Source organism: Acinonyx jubatus, chromosome E4 (assembly GCF_027475565.1).
Source record: "Acinonyx jubatus isolate Ajub_Pintada_27869175 chromosome E4, VMU_Ajub_asm_v1.0, whole genome shotgun sequence".
Lineage (NCBI taxonomy): Eukaryota > Metazoa > Chordata > Mammalia > Carnivora > Felidae > Acinonyx > Acinonyx jubatus.
In genome coordinates, this window is record NC_069395.1 from 30,236,767 (window position 1) to 30,253,395 (window position 16,629).

General features: G+C 38.1%; 1 long non-coding RNA gene across 2 annotated transcripts in view; it reads left to right on the forward strand.

Moving 5' to 3' along the window:
• Window positions 1–16,629, forward strand: part of LOC113603871 (uncharacterized) — a 309,663-nt gene that overhangs the window by 208,427 nt on the left and 84,607 nt on the right. For both annotated transcript variants that reach the window (XR_003425636.2, XR_008293064.1), the window contains exon 4: window positions 9,163–9,277. This is a non-coding gene — a long non-coding RNA (uncharacterized LOC113603871). The remainder of the gene's footprint in view (window positions 1–9,162; window positions 9,278–16,629) is intronic.

Genomic DNA, 16,629 nt, shown 5'->3' on the forward strand with positions numbered 1-16,629 from the left:
GTGACTAGAGCTCAGGCAGAGATGAGGTGAGGCAGGCTGCACTGGCAGGGCCTTATTGCAGCCATGTCCTTGCTATGATGGTGGTCTCTTCTGCCTTTCCCTCAATTCTTCCATCTCCAGTCCTGGTTTTCCTTCATTTGAATAATGTGGTTTCCTTCATTCAAATAATATGCAACTATTCTGTACCCCCAGCCCCATCTCAATCCTAAACCTGAGATGATTTGGTGGCATTTGATCATCATTTGAAGGATTATATCATCGGTTCATCTTGACCTTGCTGTGATACAGTGATAGTTATGCCCAAAGTTTATTTTGATACATTAGATAAAGTGAAGTCTTCTGAGCTTTGGTATTAACAGATTTAAAAGAAGCATGGAAAAAACATGTTAACTCCTGGAAAAGGAATAAATATGTGCCACTTCTCCCAAGCACAGTGTAATATGACTTATGTGATACTGTAACCTAATGAAGCCTGAAGTGATTCAAAATACTGCATGCTGCATAATAATTCAGACAGATCACTTATTTGAGGTAGTGCCTGAAGACCGGCAGGCTCCTGGACAAAAGAGAACTGTTCCAACCTTCAGCATCCCTAGTCATGACCTGGCGGTTGGACTGTCTGCAGCTGTTTTAGTACCTCAACTTCAGGCCTCCCCCCATTAAGTGATTTGCACTTCCTCATTATTTGTTTTCCTTTACTGTGCTGTCTTTTCTTTGTGTTTGGTCTCAGTTATCTTGCCATGAGAGTAATTTGTTTTTTAACCCGTGAAGACAAGTTTGTCATGCCTTATTTTTTTTATCCAAAGGAAATTTCACTTGCTGCATGTGCAGATTATTTTGACTTCATGGCATCATAAAAACATATATTTTAAGTTGGGGTATAGTCTGATCTCCCACAAATACAGATTGCTTTTCTTTTAATACATATTTTTTTATTTAAAAGATTTTATTTATTTATTTATTTATTTATTTATTTATTTATTTATTTATTTATTTTTAGAGAGAGAGAGCATGAGCAGGGGAGAGGGTCAGAGGGAGTGAGAGAGAGACTCTTAAGCAGTCTCCATGCTCAGTGCAGAGCCTGATGTGGGGCTCCATCCCACGATCCTGGGATCATGACCTGAGCTGAAATCAAGAATTGGACGCTTAACAGACTGAAATACCCCAGTGCCCCTAAAAGATTTTATTTGTAAGTAATCTCTACACCCAACGTGGGGGTCAAAGTCACAACCCTGAGATCATGAGTTGCATGCTCCACTGACTGAGTCAGCCAGGTGGCCCTAATACATCTTATTTAAATAAAGCCAGAGCATACAATATATTTTACCTTTAGATCATCAGGAAGCACAAAACATTCTCCATTCATACAAAGTCTTTAAACACAGTAGCTTCTCCTGACCAATTTGCGTATTTTAATTGGACATTGTCCCCCGAATATCTGTTTCCTGAGGGGTAAGCTTAAGTGGTGGCAACCCCTTTTCTCATGTCTTGCCTAGTTCTGGACTGGGGCATGGAGGGGCCATGAACATTCTGTATGATCCACGTAGGAGGTATATGACCCAGGCCACAGTACTGCATACCCGGAAGGCCTTCCTCCTGCCATCTGATACCCTGAACTCTGCCTCTTCTTGTCCTTGATATCAGCACCACTGGGTCACTGCTTTAGATCCACTCCATCCATCTGTCTGTCTTGATTTCACATACAAGGCACACAGTGGGTTTTTGCTGAATACCTGCCAAAGGCAAAGGATATGGCTATTCTATTAGAAGGTGTGTGCAAATGTACTTTAGACTTCAGGTTGTGAAGTCAGCTATCTCCACTGTTTGAGTTCAGGATACCTCCAAAGTGCCAAAACAGATCCGAGATGTTCACGACTTCATGTTCTCCGGTCTTTTCTGAAACATTTTATGCTCAGTGAGGTCTTCCTGACCACTCTATTTGAAATTGTCCTACACTTTTCTAGAGTTTCTTATTTCTGTTCCATTTTTTATTTTTCATTTTAGCACTCATCTGACATACAATATTCTTTCTTTTCTTCATTTATTAAATTTATTTATTTATTTAGCCTTGGACTGAAGATTTGGCTCTTCACTCCTCTGTTGCTAGAGTCTAGAACTGTTTGGCACATGGCAGGCACTTAACAAAAGCATCTTGAACAAATGGATGAGTAAAAACACAGCTACTCTCTCTTCATTCTCTGCTTTCTTCTTTTCTCCATAGATTGCCTTTTTAAAAAATGTTTTCAATGCACAAATGGCACCCATCATTTTCCACATCAGATTCCAACCACATTCAGAGGCTAAGTTGCTGCTATTTCTCAGTCTCAATCCTAAATTCCTAGGCAAAGAGATAAAATTGATGCCACTTGCATTAAGAGTGTGCCCTGGTCCAGTTGGTCATGGCCAAGCTGTCAGGGACATAAGGAAGCTGCTAAGATTGTTTCCAGGATCCACTTTCCTGGGAAGGGAAGGAAATTCCAAGAAAAGAATAATCATGCATTGAATGGGTAGCAGGTACTTCAGTGGTTCAAGAGTACTGATGAATACTTTTCAAATCATTTAAAATTTCCTAAATATTTTAAATGGGTTCACAAAAGCGTCTTGTATATTAACACAGGCTGCCATAACAGTATACTATAAACTGGGTAACTTAAACAGCAGACATGTATTTTCTCACAGTTCTGGAGGCTGGAAGTCTGAGTGTCAGCCTCTAATGAGGACTCTTACTGGCTCTCAGATAGCCACCTTTTTACACATGGCAGAGGGAGATGGAGAGTCAGAGCAAGCTCTCTGGTGTCTCTGCTTGCAAGGCCACTAATCTTATCATCAGGGCCCACTCTCATCAGCTACTGAAACCTCATTGTCTCTTAAAGGCCAAATATCTCACAGTGGGAATTAGGGATTCAACGTATGAATTTTTCAGAGGGAGGGGCACAATTCAATCCATGTCAGGTATTTTATTGATCTTTGTTAACCTCAGCCTGTAAGTGAAGTTCTCAAGAGCAAATCTCATGTTTTGAATTATCTTTATGCATTGTCTAATGGTTTTAGGTGTTTTAATGCCTTTGTTCCATTGATGATGGGCAAATGGTAAAAATGGGAAACTCTGGTTATTTGATAACCATATCTTGAAAAAGAAAAATAAGGTAGGGCATTTTTGGGCAAATAATTTTAGAAAGGTGGTAACAGTGGAGAAAGGATTTAGAATTTGACTTAGGAAAGAACAATCCTATATGGAAATGTATGAGCATACTTGGTGAACTAGTATTCCTGATGTACCTCTAAGCAAGGTCTCGACTTCAGGATAATAGCTTACAAATGTCCCTTGCTGTTTGACAATGTTAATGGACGGGAAGTGAGTAATGATTTATAAAGTGATGTTGGAGCTGTGGTTAACACGTCTCCGTGACCACAGTGCAGCATGCAGACGGAAGCACCAGTGGCGGCTCACAGAGGAGGGAAGGGGGTTCCTTCGTCATCAGTTCCTATCTCACACATTGTTCAACTCCTAAGCTCCCCTCAGCTCTTTTTTTCTGACAATGCAGAGCCTAAGGATGACCTCTGAGGAAGCTTTTATTGGCAGGTTGTGAATAAAATACAGGATGCTCAGTTGAATTTGAATTGCAGATAGATAAAGAATAATTTTTCAGTGTGAGTATGTTTCACATACTGTATGGGATAAATGCACACTAACGAATTATTTAATATTTATCTAGAATTTCAGTTTAACTTTTGTCTTTTGTTTTTATTTGCTGAATCTGGCAACTCCACTTATAATCCACATTGTTTCATAAGAGGTTATCAACTAACCTAGATGCAAAAAGTTCCTTTAGTTCATTCTTAGCTGCTTGTGGGGGGTGCGGTGGGGAAGGAATAACAGACCTGCTGAAGAATATAGACCTAAAAGCAAGTGCAGGTGGAAACATTTCTGTTGTTATTAAATGCTCTGAATTGCTTTTTGATAGTTTAAAAGAGTGACACTATTTATGTGGTCATGTCATAAATGTATGGACTTAAAAAAATTCACTGTACATTTAGGAGAGGAAACCTGATAAATCATAGAATAAAGCAGCCAGAAGGAACTAGATCATAGTTTAATCTCCCTCACTTTACAGAAGAGGAATGGAAATGACAGAGTGGAAATAAAGTCTTAACGTCAGACCTGAAAAATGCAAGTTGCATCAGTCAATAATTGGGGGAAACGGGCAGGTGACTTATGCTGTCTGAGCTTTAGTTTTCTACTTCTGGAAATGGTAATACTTACCTTATAGAGTTCTAGTTAGGATTAAACAAGTCAGTATAATGCCCCCAGAACTGCTTTCCTAGGTGTCAGTGCACGTGGCTTCCCAGCGCTTGCCTGAAATGATTCTCAGCAACATCACTGCACTTGATTGTTAGGTGATAATTGGTCTCGGTTTGTCATCAAAGTAGGATACAGACTAATTTACTTCTGCAGGATAAATTATAAGCTTTCACATTGGCCCTATAACGCGTGGGGAAGAAGAAATAAATAATGTTCATCTAAAAAAATAACCCACAATCCCCCCGAACAAAACAAATGACAGCAAAACAGACTAGAGTGTCTCTCTCCCTGGGATTGGGAAGAGAGCTCTACCTAAGTAATTTAGGCCCATTTTGGGAAGCAGGGGATCTCTTTTGGTAATGCCTCCATAAAACTCCGACGCTTTGATTCTGTTCAATGTGAGATATTTCTTTACCTTATCATATTAGTTATTTTCCCCAGACTGCTCATTTTCACATCCTGTAAAGTGATGGTTCTCAAAATATGGTCTCTAAGCCTGTAGCAGCAACACTGTGCACACCTCCTGAATCTGAAACTCTGGAGGTGGGGCTCAGTAATCTGTGTTTTCACACTCTCTTGGTGACACTGATGCTGACTAGAGTGTGAGAATCACTGCTTTAGAGCTTTAACTCCCCACAAATCCTCAGGTCTGTCTGCATCTTGGTTTGATAGCAAGAGTTAGATCTGTGTTTTTGCCCATGATATATGATTACAATTTGAGGACACTCAGTAATTGTTAAGTAACGATATGGGAAGGAGGGACCTTCATGTTCATTAAGTACATAGTACGGGCCAGGGATTGCGCTAGATGTTTTATATACATTATCCCATTTCGTGCTCACATCAGCTCTCTGCAGTTGTTATTATCCTACCACTTTGCAAATAATGAAACTGAAGTTCAGACAGGTCAAGTAATTTGTCTAAGCCCACATAGCTCTAAAGAGGTAGAATAGAGATTTAAGCCCAGTTTGACTTTCAACCTTATCAAGATATGTAACGGAGTCTAGCTTTTCCCCTGGGAACTACGTGAACTTGGAAGGACCCAAGACTTGTAGTGAGTGGGAAAAACTGAGCTGAGAAATTTCTCAAGCTTGTTAGAGGTAAGGGAACTACAGGTTGCAGAGGCAGCTATTAGGGGAGCCACAGCTGCCAGTGATTCTGCATTCACACCATAGGTGGGGGAGGGATAGGATAGCCATACACACGTTTCTCACAGCCAAGTTTAAAACAATTTAAATGAAGCAAAGTATTCAATTAGGGATGCTTGAGGAAACCAGGCACGTATCATCTGTGTCAGCAGTGAAGGAGAAGAAAATATTTAGCCTTTGCAAGCTGTGACCACTTCAGCACTGGATGATGATGTTGCCTCACGGAAGAGCAGAAGAATACATCGAATACCTTAGAGAGATTAATTTCCTAGGAAAGAAAATAAAACAAAGGAAGATCCTCTGATTACATTTAAATATTTCCTTGCCAATGCTTGGGGGAATTCTAGCATTCCTCGCTAGCAGAGGAAAGCTTTTGTGCCTGGGAAAAAGGTGATTAGGGCACTGTGCCTGGGTGGATAGAGATGGCGGGGGTGGGGGTGGGTGGAAGGGAGGAAGGGGTGTTTCAATAGTAGCACAGGTGCAACAGTTTGGAGTGAGTGATGGCCTTACAAATGACCCTGGCACAGAGCAGAGGAAACCCAAGGAGAAGATTAATTGAATTACAGCTACAGTATGTGTGCATTTTATTTCTGCTGTGCAGTCTAAATGGATTGTGGGGCTGGCTCACCAGCTGGGGTAAGGTCAGAATATTGAGGAAATGGGAGGGGATATAGATGAACAATTTTCCGGATGGGGAACAATCCTTTAGTTGTTTGCTTTAGGATAAAGCATTTTTAGGATGATATAAGCTCAGTGTATAATCTCCGTTGTCTAAGAGCAATGTAATTATTTTTCATGCCAGGATGTGATCAGTATCTGAAAAGTAGTATCTTCTACTTTAAAACAATTGGGATAAGGAGTAACATATTGTCTTATAATACGATTTTTCACTTTCTAAGAGAATTGACAGGATTTGTTTTCTTTAGGGCACTAAAAATGTCATTTGTTTTAAGAAGAATTAATATCCTGACATCTTTTCTGAAGCAATATATATTGCTAAAAATATTTTCTTTGTGAATAGATTTTATGGTATATAAAAATTTAAATTTTATCAATACGATTTCATATTTCCTTAGATTGTTAATCAAATTAGTTAAGTGATGCAAACAAGTTGATACTCAAATATTTGCCTAATCTCTTAAAAGCATTAGTTTATCTGTAGTAATTAAAAGTTTAGATTATTCAGTTGCTCAATGATCTATTTACTTATTTAATTCTATTCGTGTAATATCTTGTGTCCTCATGTCCCATTGCTTTTTGAATTAAGTATTTTAATACTTTCTTCAATGTTCCTTTGGCTAACTTAGCAAGAAGCAACCTCATATATCGAAAGGTCCAGCAAACATTGTTCTAACTCAGAAAACATATATTAAGCCCCCTAAAAAATAGTAGAGAGAGGTACTGTGGAATAAGCATAAAAAATAAACATAGTAGGATGGGCAGCAACATTGTTTGTTTTTTAAATAAACTTTTGAAAAGAAAGAACTGGATTCAAATCCTGCCTTCGTGTTTTCCTCCTGCCAGGTGATGCTGGTAAATTATTTAAATTCTGACCCTCAGTTTCTTCATCTGTAAAATTGAGATCATAATAATATCTTACAGTGTTGGTATAAGAATTACATGAGGTTGTGTATACCTAGCATCCAGAAATTTTCCTGTCCAGAGCAGACCTTCAACAAAGGCCAACTTCTCCACCCCCTTTCCCTCTTTAAAAGCTGTTTGAGAGAAAATATGGTATATTAGAAAGACTACTAGACTGGGCGTCTAACAGCGGGGGTCTAATCTGGCTACATAATCTTAGACAAATCGTTTTAACCTCGCTGAAATGTGGCTAATTTGTGTCTAATGTGTCCTCAGTCTGCCTTCTGAGAGTCACACTTGCCCAGACACTCTTCTCCTTCCTGTTTGTGTTGACTTCATTCATGGTCGCTAATGTTTCTGTCTGCTGTGATCTTAGCTGCTCAGCAGTATCCCTCTCCCAGTCGCTGTGCATTTATACAAACTCGTGGAGCATGTGTTTCATTGTGGCTTAGACGACCCACACTCAGGGATCACAGAGAGAGGTGTATCTGCCCGGCCTGTGTAATAGGGTTGCTATGAGGGGTTAATAAAATAAGTGAAAGCCAGTTACGAAGTGGAAAGTGTGAGACAGATGTTCATTAAATCTTGGTACTTTATTCCTAGAGCCCTGAATACTTTGTCCTTCTTTTCAAAAAGCTTAAATTACCTTGTGTATTTGACTTCATTTAGTCTCACCGCATCCCTTTAAAGTAACAGGATAATTGCTTGGTTTAATAAACTTCTCCCTTCTGACAGTCTATTAGCTATTTTCTCTCCTCTGTAAGTTGTGCAAAATGACAGCAGGATTGGCTTTGAGGCCTTCCAGGGTTTTCTACTCAAAGTCTTACCTAGGGAGTCTAGCATCAAAAGTATAAAGGAAGGAGGCGATGGCTTTTCATTTCAGTTCTCTCTCTCTGCAATTGGCAACATTCTTTGATTAGGTTTTTGAGGAAACAGAAATAAAATTAATTAACAGCACTCTAGAATCTGTTCTCTGAGGAAGAGATTCCTTAGATTCATGCAGGCCCCCAGAATTCTAAAGCAGTAATAGAAGAAAGGGGTGCTCGAAACATGTCCAGAACTGTGATTCTGAGTTTACATTACAACCATCCTGCAGTTTAGGACACATTACTTGGGAGAATCTGCATGCCTGCTCTGCACGGTCTTCTGTTTTATTTATAGTTCTATTTATTTAGTAACTCTACTATTGCAGTATTGTAACTACAATAAACCTACCAGTCATGTTGTTTCCTGTTAGAACATCATGTGATTTAATTCATCACTATCCTCTACGAGGCGTTACATTCTTTGAGAACAGACTGCACCTGCAGATTTCCTAACTCATCTCTAATGCTCAATGTGGTGCTTGGCATAGAGTAGATGGATAAATATTTGCTGAAAAACTGAATGAATACATGGTTTTATTAGCACAATGCCTGGAAATGGGATGATACCCAGATTGAGGGTGTGGGTTGGATCTACACATATTATAATTCCACATTCCATATCTTGTTCCTCTCAGCATGTGCGATGTTCAGATTGTGTGCTTCTTTGATTCTCAGTTACGAAATCAAGTATTAGGAGACTTCATCATCATAACACAGAAGGCATCATATACTTCCCTAACATGTTGGAAACACTATAAAATGGGTACTCTCCTGACCATGAATTTATCTGCTGTGGGATTTATAATCTCCAAACTATTGCTTTTTCATAGAGGATCCTGTGTGGTGTGGGAATGCAGGAATGGGGATGAGTTGGAGTTGGGGAATGAGAAATGGGAGTAGAGGCAGCATACAGAGAACTCTGGAAAAGAAGTCCTTGACTTGCATTGGATGTGAGGGTGGGGAGAATTTTAAACTTTCAGACCACAAAAGCCAGGGATCAGGGTTATTGGTGAGCAGTGTAACTGATAACATGTAATTACATTTTTCTATCTTCAAGAACAACTAACACATTACAGCTAATCAGAAAGAATTTCCATTATTTTGAGGAAAAGAACATTTTTGCATCATAGAATCACAAAATGGTAGAGCTGGAAGGAAAACTTGAAGCTACCTAATTCAGTCTAATTTTCCTGTTGATTAACTCAAGACTTTCCCAGAGATTTTTATGAGCCCTATTTTAATTTTGTCTCCCACATTTATTTAGGACTTGTGTGGAACGCTTGGTGTTACGGGGAGACTGCTCGTATAGAAAAGAGTTCAAACACAGTCCATGGTGACCAGGCACATGCTGAACTGGATGGAGATGATACGACAATTGGGTAAGCAGTCATTTTACTCCCTTCCCAGAAACAGTAAGCACCTTGTAGGGTCCTTTTCTGTGAGAATATTTAAGAAGCTTTCTACAAACCTCATACTATTTTACTGAGGATGTCAGATGTCTGAAAGAATGGAATTAATTTGTGATTTTGGTGGCAACAGCCCAAGATGTCTCATCTTCTTAAGTCAATTTCTCCAAGAATATTTTATTTTTAATATAATCAGCATTTTGGGGGGGGAGATGGTTGGGTGGGGGACAGTGTTCTTTGAAATTCTCTGAATGTTACATAATCTATGGAATATTCTTCTTTCTGATTCCCTGTTTCCACAAGCTAAATCTTTCAAAACATTGCTCTCTGAAATGGTTGCCACATCACTCTTTCTTGAAAACTGATTTGAATCACCTCAAGTGTCCCTAGCATGGTAATCCTCAACTAACAATGGTACTTGGAAAGAGCCTGCATTTCACTGATGGCTAGCTAGAGTCCTCACTAGAAGACAGCAGCCCTTCTAGGCACAATGCTTTAGCCCACACTGTGTAAAAATACCACACTGTGGTATATTCACACTGGATCAGGGATAGATTTAATAGAATTTCTGTTTGTGTCCATTAGGATTAAGAATGTAAATTGATGCTAACTGCATGACTGACATCTAGTGGATATATGCCAGTGGTGCTGTTTACAACCTGGCTTCCTTTTTTCCCCTCCTTTGGAATATGATTTGTATGGGGTGGGGGTGGGGGGGGGGGTGGGGGGGTGGGGAATACATTTGAAGAAATCATTGCCTTAAATCCAAAGTTATCAAACTAAACATTACTAAAATGTTAGGAGTGGGACCCTTCTGTAAATGAAGTGCATGCTTTATAGAGTTGTGAAAGAATGTATAGTGTAGGTTAGAGAATGAAAGGAAGACCACATATAAAAATTCAAGTTGATTTAGTTTGTTGGCAAGGATTGAAATGCATCGACACGATAGTAGGAACTTGTGAAATATGTAAATATCCACAATGAACTGGAACGCTCATTGCTTTTTACCTGTCATTTCTTGTTTGATACTCAATTGCCTGCTTGAGAGATACGCTGAAAAAGGTCTGATCTTATTCTGATATAAACTGTCACTGGGGTTGAACCTTGGCTACTGTTCTAGGACTCAAATATTGATAATTGACAAGTAGAATGAATTTTTAGTTATTCATGTTTTTTTACTACCAGAAAAATTTTATTTGTTGATTATATTAAAAACATGCAAAAGAATTAGGAAAACACCCTAGATATTTTTATTTAAGAAGTTATTGGACATAGAGAAACAACAAGCCAGACAGTGTGATAATGTAGAAATTTGATTCACAGAATGCCATTCTTGGTAAAAGTAGTTTTTAATTGCCAGTAACAGAAGATATTTTGACACACAATCTTGCAGATTTTTAACATGCAAGTTTCCTTGCTGCAGTTTTCTTCAGAAGAAATTATTTTTCTCCTTATTCCATTCCCTCTCTTAAGTATATGAAATTTCAAGCAAATATAGAGTATTGTTTTAAAGGGTATTTTGTCAGGGAGAGCAGCCCAGCTGTGTAAATTGCATTGTTGAGGGGTACTTATATAATGGTATTTCGTAATAAGAAAAAGTCATGCTGCGTATGATTCAGGGTGGATAGCTCATGTTTGTCTTTATAAGTAGATCAGATAGACCTATTCCTGATCCTTTAGGTCACTGTTCACTCTAGGAATAGTTAGAATGCACCTGCCATGGTGGAAATTCTGCTAGCAGGTGTAAAGAAGTGGCAAAAATCAAAATCATTTTTAAAAGCAGTTTCACACTGACTGGAAAGAATATGACTACAGGTTTGCAAATTGTGCCTTTTATGTACATTTATGCATTGATACTGAGAAAATCTTCCTTGGTGATGATGTGACAAAGCTGATGATTATTATACTGAAATTATTAATTTTCCTCTTATTTTAAAAATTGAAGTGTAACTTACACACAGTTGACATGTAATGTTACAGTTAAATGAGTTTTAACAAATGTACACACCTGTGTAATCCACATCTCATATCAAGTTTCAAAATATTTTCAGCTCTCCAGAAAGTTTCCTTGAACATCTCTTCCCAGGCAAACTCTGCACCTCCCATCACTTCATTGGATTCTCCTACTCTGTTTATTTTCTGATACTTTTTACTTCTGATTATTGGTTGCAGGTCTAAGTTCTTTTAACAATGACATTGTGGAAAGAATCAAAATAGAGGTATGTGCAGAGTGTTGGGAACCTAAGAAAGAAAATTTACCTCCTGTCTAGGTTAATGTCTTTTCTCTTTGACCTTCTTAAAATTTGTGCTTACTTCTACTTTGATATATCTTAAAAGATACTCTCTTACTTTATTACTTTTTCTTGTAGGACCTGTGAACTTCCTGAGATATTGGGTGTGCCTTTTTAATTTTATATCCTTAGGACCTAACATGCTGCTGGTACACGATAGGTACTTTATTTGTTGAATAAGGTCTATTATTATTATTATTATTATTATTATTATTATTATTGAGAGAGAGAGAAAGAGAGGGGGGTAGAGGGAGAGAGAGAATCTCAAGCAGGCTCCATGCCCAGTGCAGAGCCCGACATGGGGCTTATCCCATGACTGTGAGATCATGACCTGAGCCGAAATCAAGAGTCAGACACTCAACCCACTGAGCCACCCAGCGCCCCAGGTCTTTAATATTTTAATAAATATAATAGCAGTGAAGAAGCTTGATTGGAATGAAGTGAGATTGGTAGCAGGAACACTACTTAAAAATATTTAAGTAATCTCAATGATAGATGATGTAGTCATTGGGATAAAACAGAAGGAAATATATTCAGGAGGTATTTACTTAGGAAGTAGTATTGACAGGACATGACTGGAAGATGTGGGGAGCACGAAGTCAAGAATAACTCAGATTTATAACTCCAAAGAGTGGATAGATCATCATAATGCCATTACATGAAATTGAGACTCAAGAGGCACAGATGTTTTTAGGAGAGGATAATAAGTTCAATTTTGAATATATTGAACTTGAGGTAACTATGGATTATCCAGGTGGAAACTTCCAAGTCGGTTGTTGGAAAGAAAGTTTTAGAACTCATAAGTCTAGATTAGAGATAAGATTTGCATAATCAACCTATGGATGATTATTATAATAGGGAATGTTTGTGATTCTCAAGCGGGAATATGGAGAGGGAGAAGAGAAGAATGTGGTCAATGTAACCTAAGAGAAAAATCAAATGTTTATCAGTCTCTGGCTTGATATAAGTGGAGATCAGGGAGGCCAGCAGATTAAGGAGAAAGATGGGAGAAAGTGTGAGGAAAACTCTGAGCCTGGTTTTAATGGTTGCCAAGTGGAGGGATTAATAAATGGTATCAAACCCCTCAAATAAGGACCAAAAAGAGACCTTTGGATGTTGCAGTTAGGAAGCCCAGTGACCAAATTAGGAAATACCATTCATCACACACACATTAGTATACAGAAGCCTTCTAGGTTTCTTTGACTTGTTGGAAGTCAAACCAATGTGAATTTGAATTCTACTGTACCAGTTCTGGCAGTTTTCCCTTAGGCAAGCTCCTCAAGTTTTTCTTTTTTTAAAAAATTTAATTCTAGTATAGTTCGCATACAGTGTTATATCAGTTTCAAGTGTATAATATAGTGGTTCAACACATCCATACATCACCAAGTGCTCATCACAAGTGCCCTCCTTAACCCCCATCCCTTATTTTGTGCATCCCCCATTCCCTCCCCCCCCCCCCCCCCCCCCGGGTAACCATCTATTTGTTCTCTTTAGTTAAGGCTTCTCAAGTTTTTGACCCATAGTTTACTCTGGTATAGAATGGTAATAAATTCTGATGATGCTCTTGTGGGATGAAGGGAAGTAACATGTGCCTTCTAGATACAGTAAACTACACTGAGAAAATGTGTATTTTGACTGAGAGAGAGGATAGGTGAATGGTTTTGGAACTTGGGAAAGAGGAAGCAAATCCCTTCTTCCTTTTTCTCTTATAATCTGGCCCTTGATATCACTGTACACTAACCAAGTCCACACTAGTATGTTAATAAATAATAAATAAAGCACAGGCCTCAATTATAAGATATGTTGGCAGGCCTGAAATTATAAGTACTATTTATAAATTATTTCTAGAGGAAAATATTTTTTCAAGTTACAACCACATCATACCTGGACCTTGGAGTGAAACTAGTTTGTCAGTTGAATATTGCTTGCATTGGCTTGTCAGGTTGAAATCCTATTATCCACCCAGTGTATAGAAGTAATTCCCATTTCATTAAACTTTGAATGTGTATGTGTATGTGTGTGCGTGTGTGTGTGTAGAAATATAGAACAGAGGATTAAAATTCCCAGTGAAGAATATGGTGTTTGAGCATCAGAATTCACATGTAAAATAAGGAAGAAGCATATGGAATTCAAGAGCCAGGAATATTTCTCTAAGTTTTTCTGAAGGTAAAAAATGAATTCTGTAAAAAAATGAATGACAAGGAAAATGAATATGGTGTTGAAGTCTTTGTAATTTTTGTAATGATGAAGTTTGGAGCTTTTTTTTAAAAAAGTTGTTCAAAAACTACTCAAGAAACTTTTCAAAACTTCCAAATATCTTTGTATTTATGGAAGTCCATTTCATTGATACTAAGCTTAAGTAAAAGTGAGTTTCTTTTCTACAACTTTTCTTCACTTCTCTAACCCTTACTTTGATTCCCAATAATTTGGGCAGTGAATGAAGGGTTCAAAGATAAACTGCAACTATTTCAAAGTCATATACTCTAGAAGCCAGGAATTTTAGTTTTTGCAGATATTAACCATTTTATAAATTTAAATTTTTTTTTTCTGTAAATTATGTTTTTTCCTTTTTCTGAACTCAAATGTAGCATCAGAGCCATAACGTACGAGTATCTGCTGATGTTTTGGGGGAAACCAGCCATGCTTATGTACCTGCTAAATTGAGGACATAATGAGAGCTTAGTGTAAACAAATTAGTTAAAAACCTAGCTTTTAATAAATTACATGAGAGTTCCAACAATTATTTATTAAGTTTGCTTTATAACACTTACTAAAAACAGCACTTTCGGGAATGGGAAAATGGAGAGGGGGAAGAACTACCTGAAATAATTTATTTGGGGTTGTTATTTGTATTTTCCTAAAGCAATCAGGACCATGAAATTGGATTTTCTGTCCCCCTTTCCTCACTCCATTCCAGCTTTGGGTTCTTCAAGGCAGAACAAACACTAAGAGCGCTTGCTGTGGCGGTGTTCCTCACTGGGGACCAAACTTTTCCTTTGGTCAGTTACTGATTAATTTATTACTAGTGAATGATCAAGTCAGCATTGATTGTGGGAAATATTTGCAGCTACTAGTAAGGTCAGTTAGGTTCCCTATTCCCCTGAAGTGCATTGTATAGTAAAAAGCATTTTTTTAAATGGCCCTCTACTCATCTACACAGAGCCCCCTCATTTTTATCTGAAGTCCCCATTCCCCCTTAACTCAAATAGTCCTTTCCCTGGTTCTCACCCCTGACTACTTTTTTGAATCCCTTTGGGAGCTTTTAATGATCACCATGCCCAGGCTACAGCCCAAACCAATTAATTACATCAGATCCTTGGATATGAGTTTTTTTTTGTTGTTTTGTTTTAGTTTTTGTGTTTTTAACTTTCTTTCTCCAAAGTGCAGCCAATTTGGAGAACCCGTTATCCTAAATTCTCTTTGTGAAGCTGGGATTATAGATTCATGTACAGTTAGAGGCAGAAGTGGCACTTTGGCTACAGACTTTAAGTTAACTGATTCTAGGAGGATGGAGCGTGCCTTCCCTAAATTTATATGTTGAAGCCTTAATCTCGTGTACCTCAGAATGTGACTAAACTTGGTCTTTAAAGAGTTAATTAAGTTAAAATGAAGCCATTGGGGTGGGACCTAATCCAATACAAATGGATATATACAAAGAGGAAATTAGGACACAGACACACACAAAAGGAAAAGAGCATGTGAAGGCATGGGGAGAAGGTGACTACCCATAAGCCAAGGAGAGAGGCTTCAGAAGAAATCTACCCTGCTGACTTCTGGATCTCAGACTTCCAGCCTCCAGAACTGTGAACAAAACCCAATCTGTGGTATTTTATTATGGCAACTCTAGCAAACAAATACAAGGATCAAAATGATTGTAGGGATTAAGAAGAGAGAGGAGAAAAGGAAGAGTTAAAAAAAAAAAGAGTAAAAAAAAAATCCCCATGAAGCCACCTTGTGAAAATGAAATTCTCTGCATGGAATTTGTCGATGCCAGAAGTGACTTGCTGTGTGGACATGTCTCCTGGGAACTTCCTCTGTGATGAGGCAATTTAACTGAGAGCAAATAGCAAAGGACCTAAACCTTTGCCTGATGATTATTGTAGAGACAGAAGGAAGAGTGAATGTGCTCTACTGATTTGCTTGGCTTGAGTACCCTCCAGATACACACTTACCCCAGTGGTTTTTAAACATTTAGCCATGGCTAGTCTTGCAGTTTTTGTACTATGATGTTTTCCATAAATGCTCCATATGAAATTACATTATAATAAACTCTTCAAGAGAAGAAACCATATCTTACTCATTTTTATGACTTGCTAAATGTCACATAGCAGGCACTAAAAAATGCTTTTTGAATGAATACAAGGATTTATTAGTGAGCAAATAGCCTACTGTATTGAGTCTAAATTATTTTATTTGGTTTTCGAAATACTGTCTATCCTCTTCAAAATACATCTTTTGTTCCACTTAATCTGCTGATACAAAAGTTTCCTACAAATTACTTGTCTATTGTTCATATTATGTATTGGTTGAATGTATTGCCTCACTTGAGATGCCCTTCCTTTGTTTTTCAAAATTCATTTTTCATGTCTACTTGGCTATAAACCATGGATCCCAGTCTACACTCAGCAAACATTGGTTGAGCCTCTATTCTGTGCCAGGCACTGTGTTAGATACCAGGGATACACAGACAAATTCAATAAGGTTGTCTGTCTTCCAGGGTTTTGGACTCAAGCCAGGGACAAAGGTGAATAGTTAAAATATAGTGTTCTGAGTGCAATAGTAGAAGCAGCAGACAGATGCTACTAGATAATTGGGGTAATAAAATTAGACTTATATGGGGGCTCATGGGGAGCAGTGTAAGGAAAGTGAATTAAATTGACTCTAGAAGGTTTTTTTGGGAATAACACAGGTGAAGAAAGTGTATAGGATGAATGAAGGAAAGGAAATAGCCTAGATTAAAGCCTGGAGACTTGAGGCGTTGAACACTCTTTAAGCACGTGTATACTTTTTGTTACTGAATCAGCTTCTGTGGTC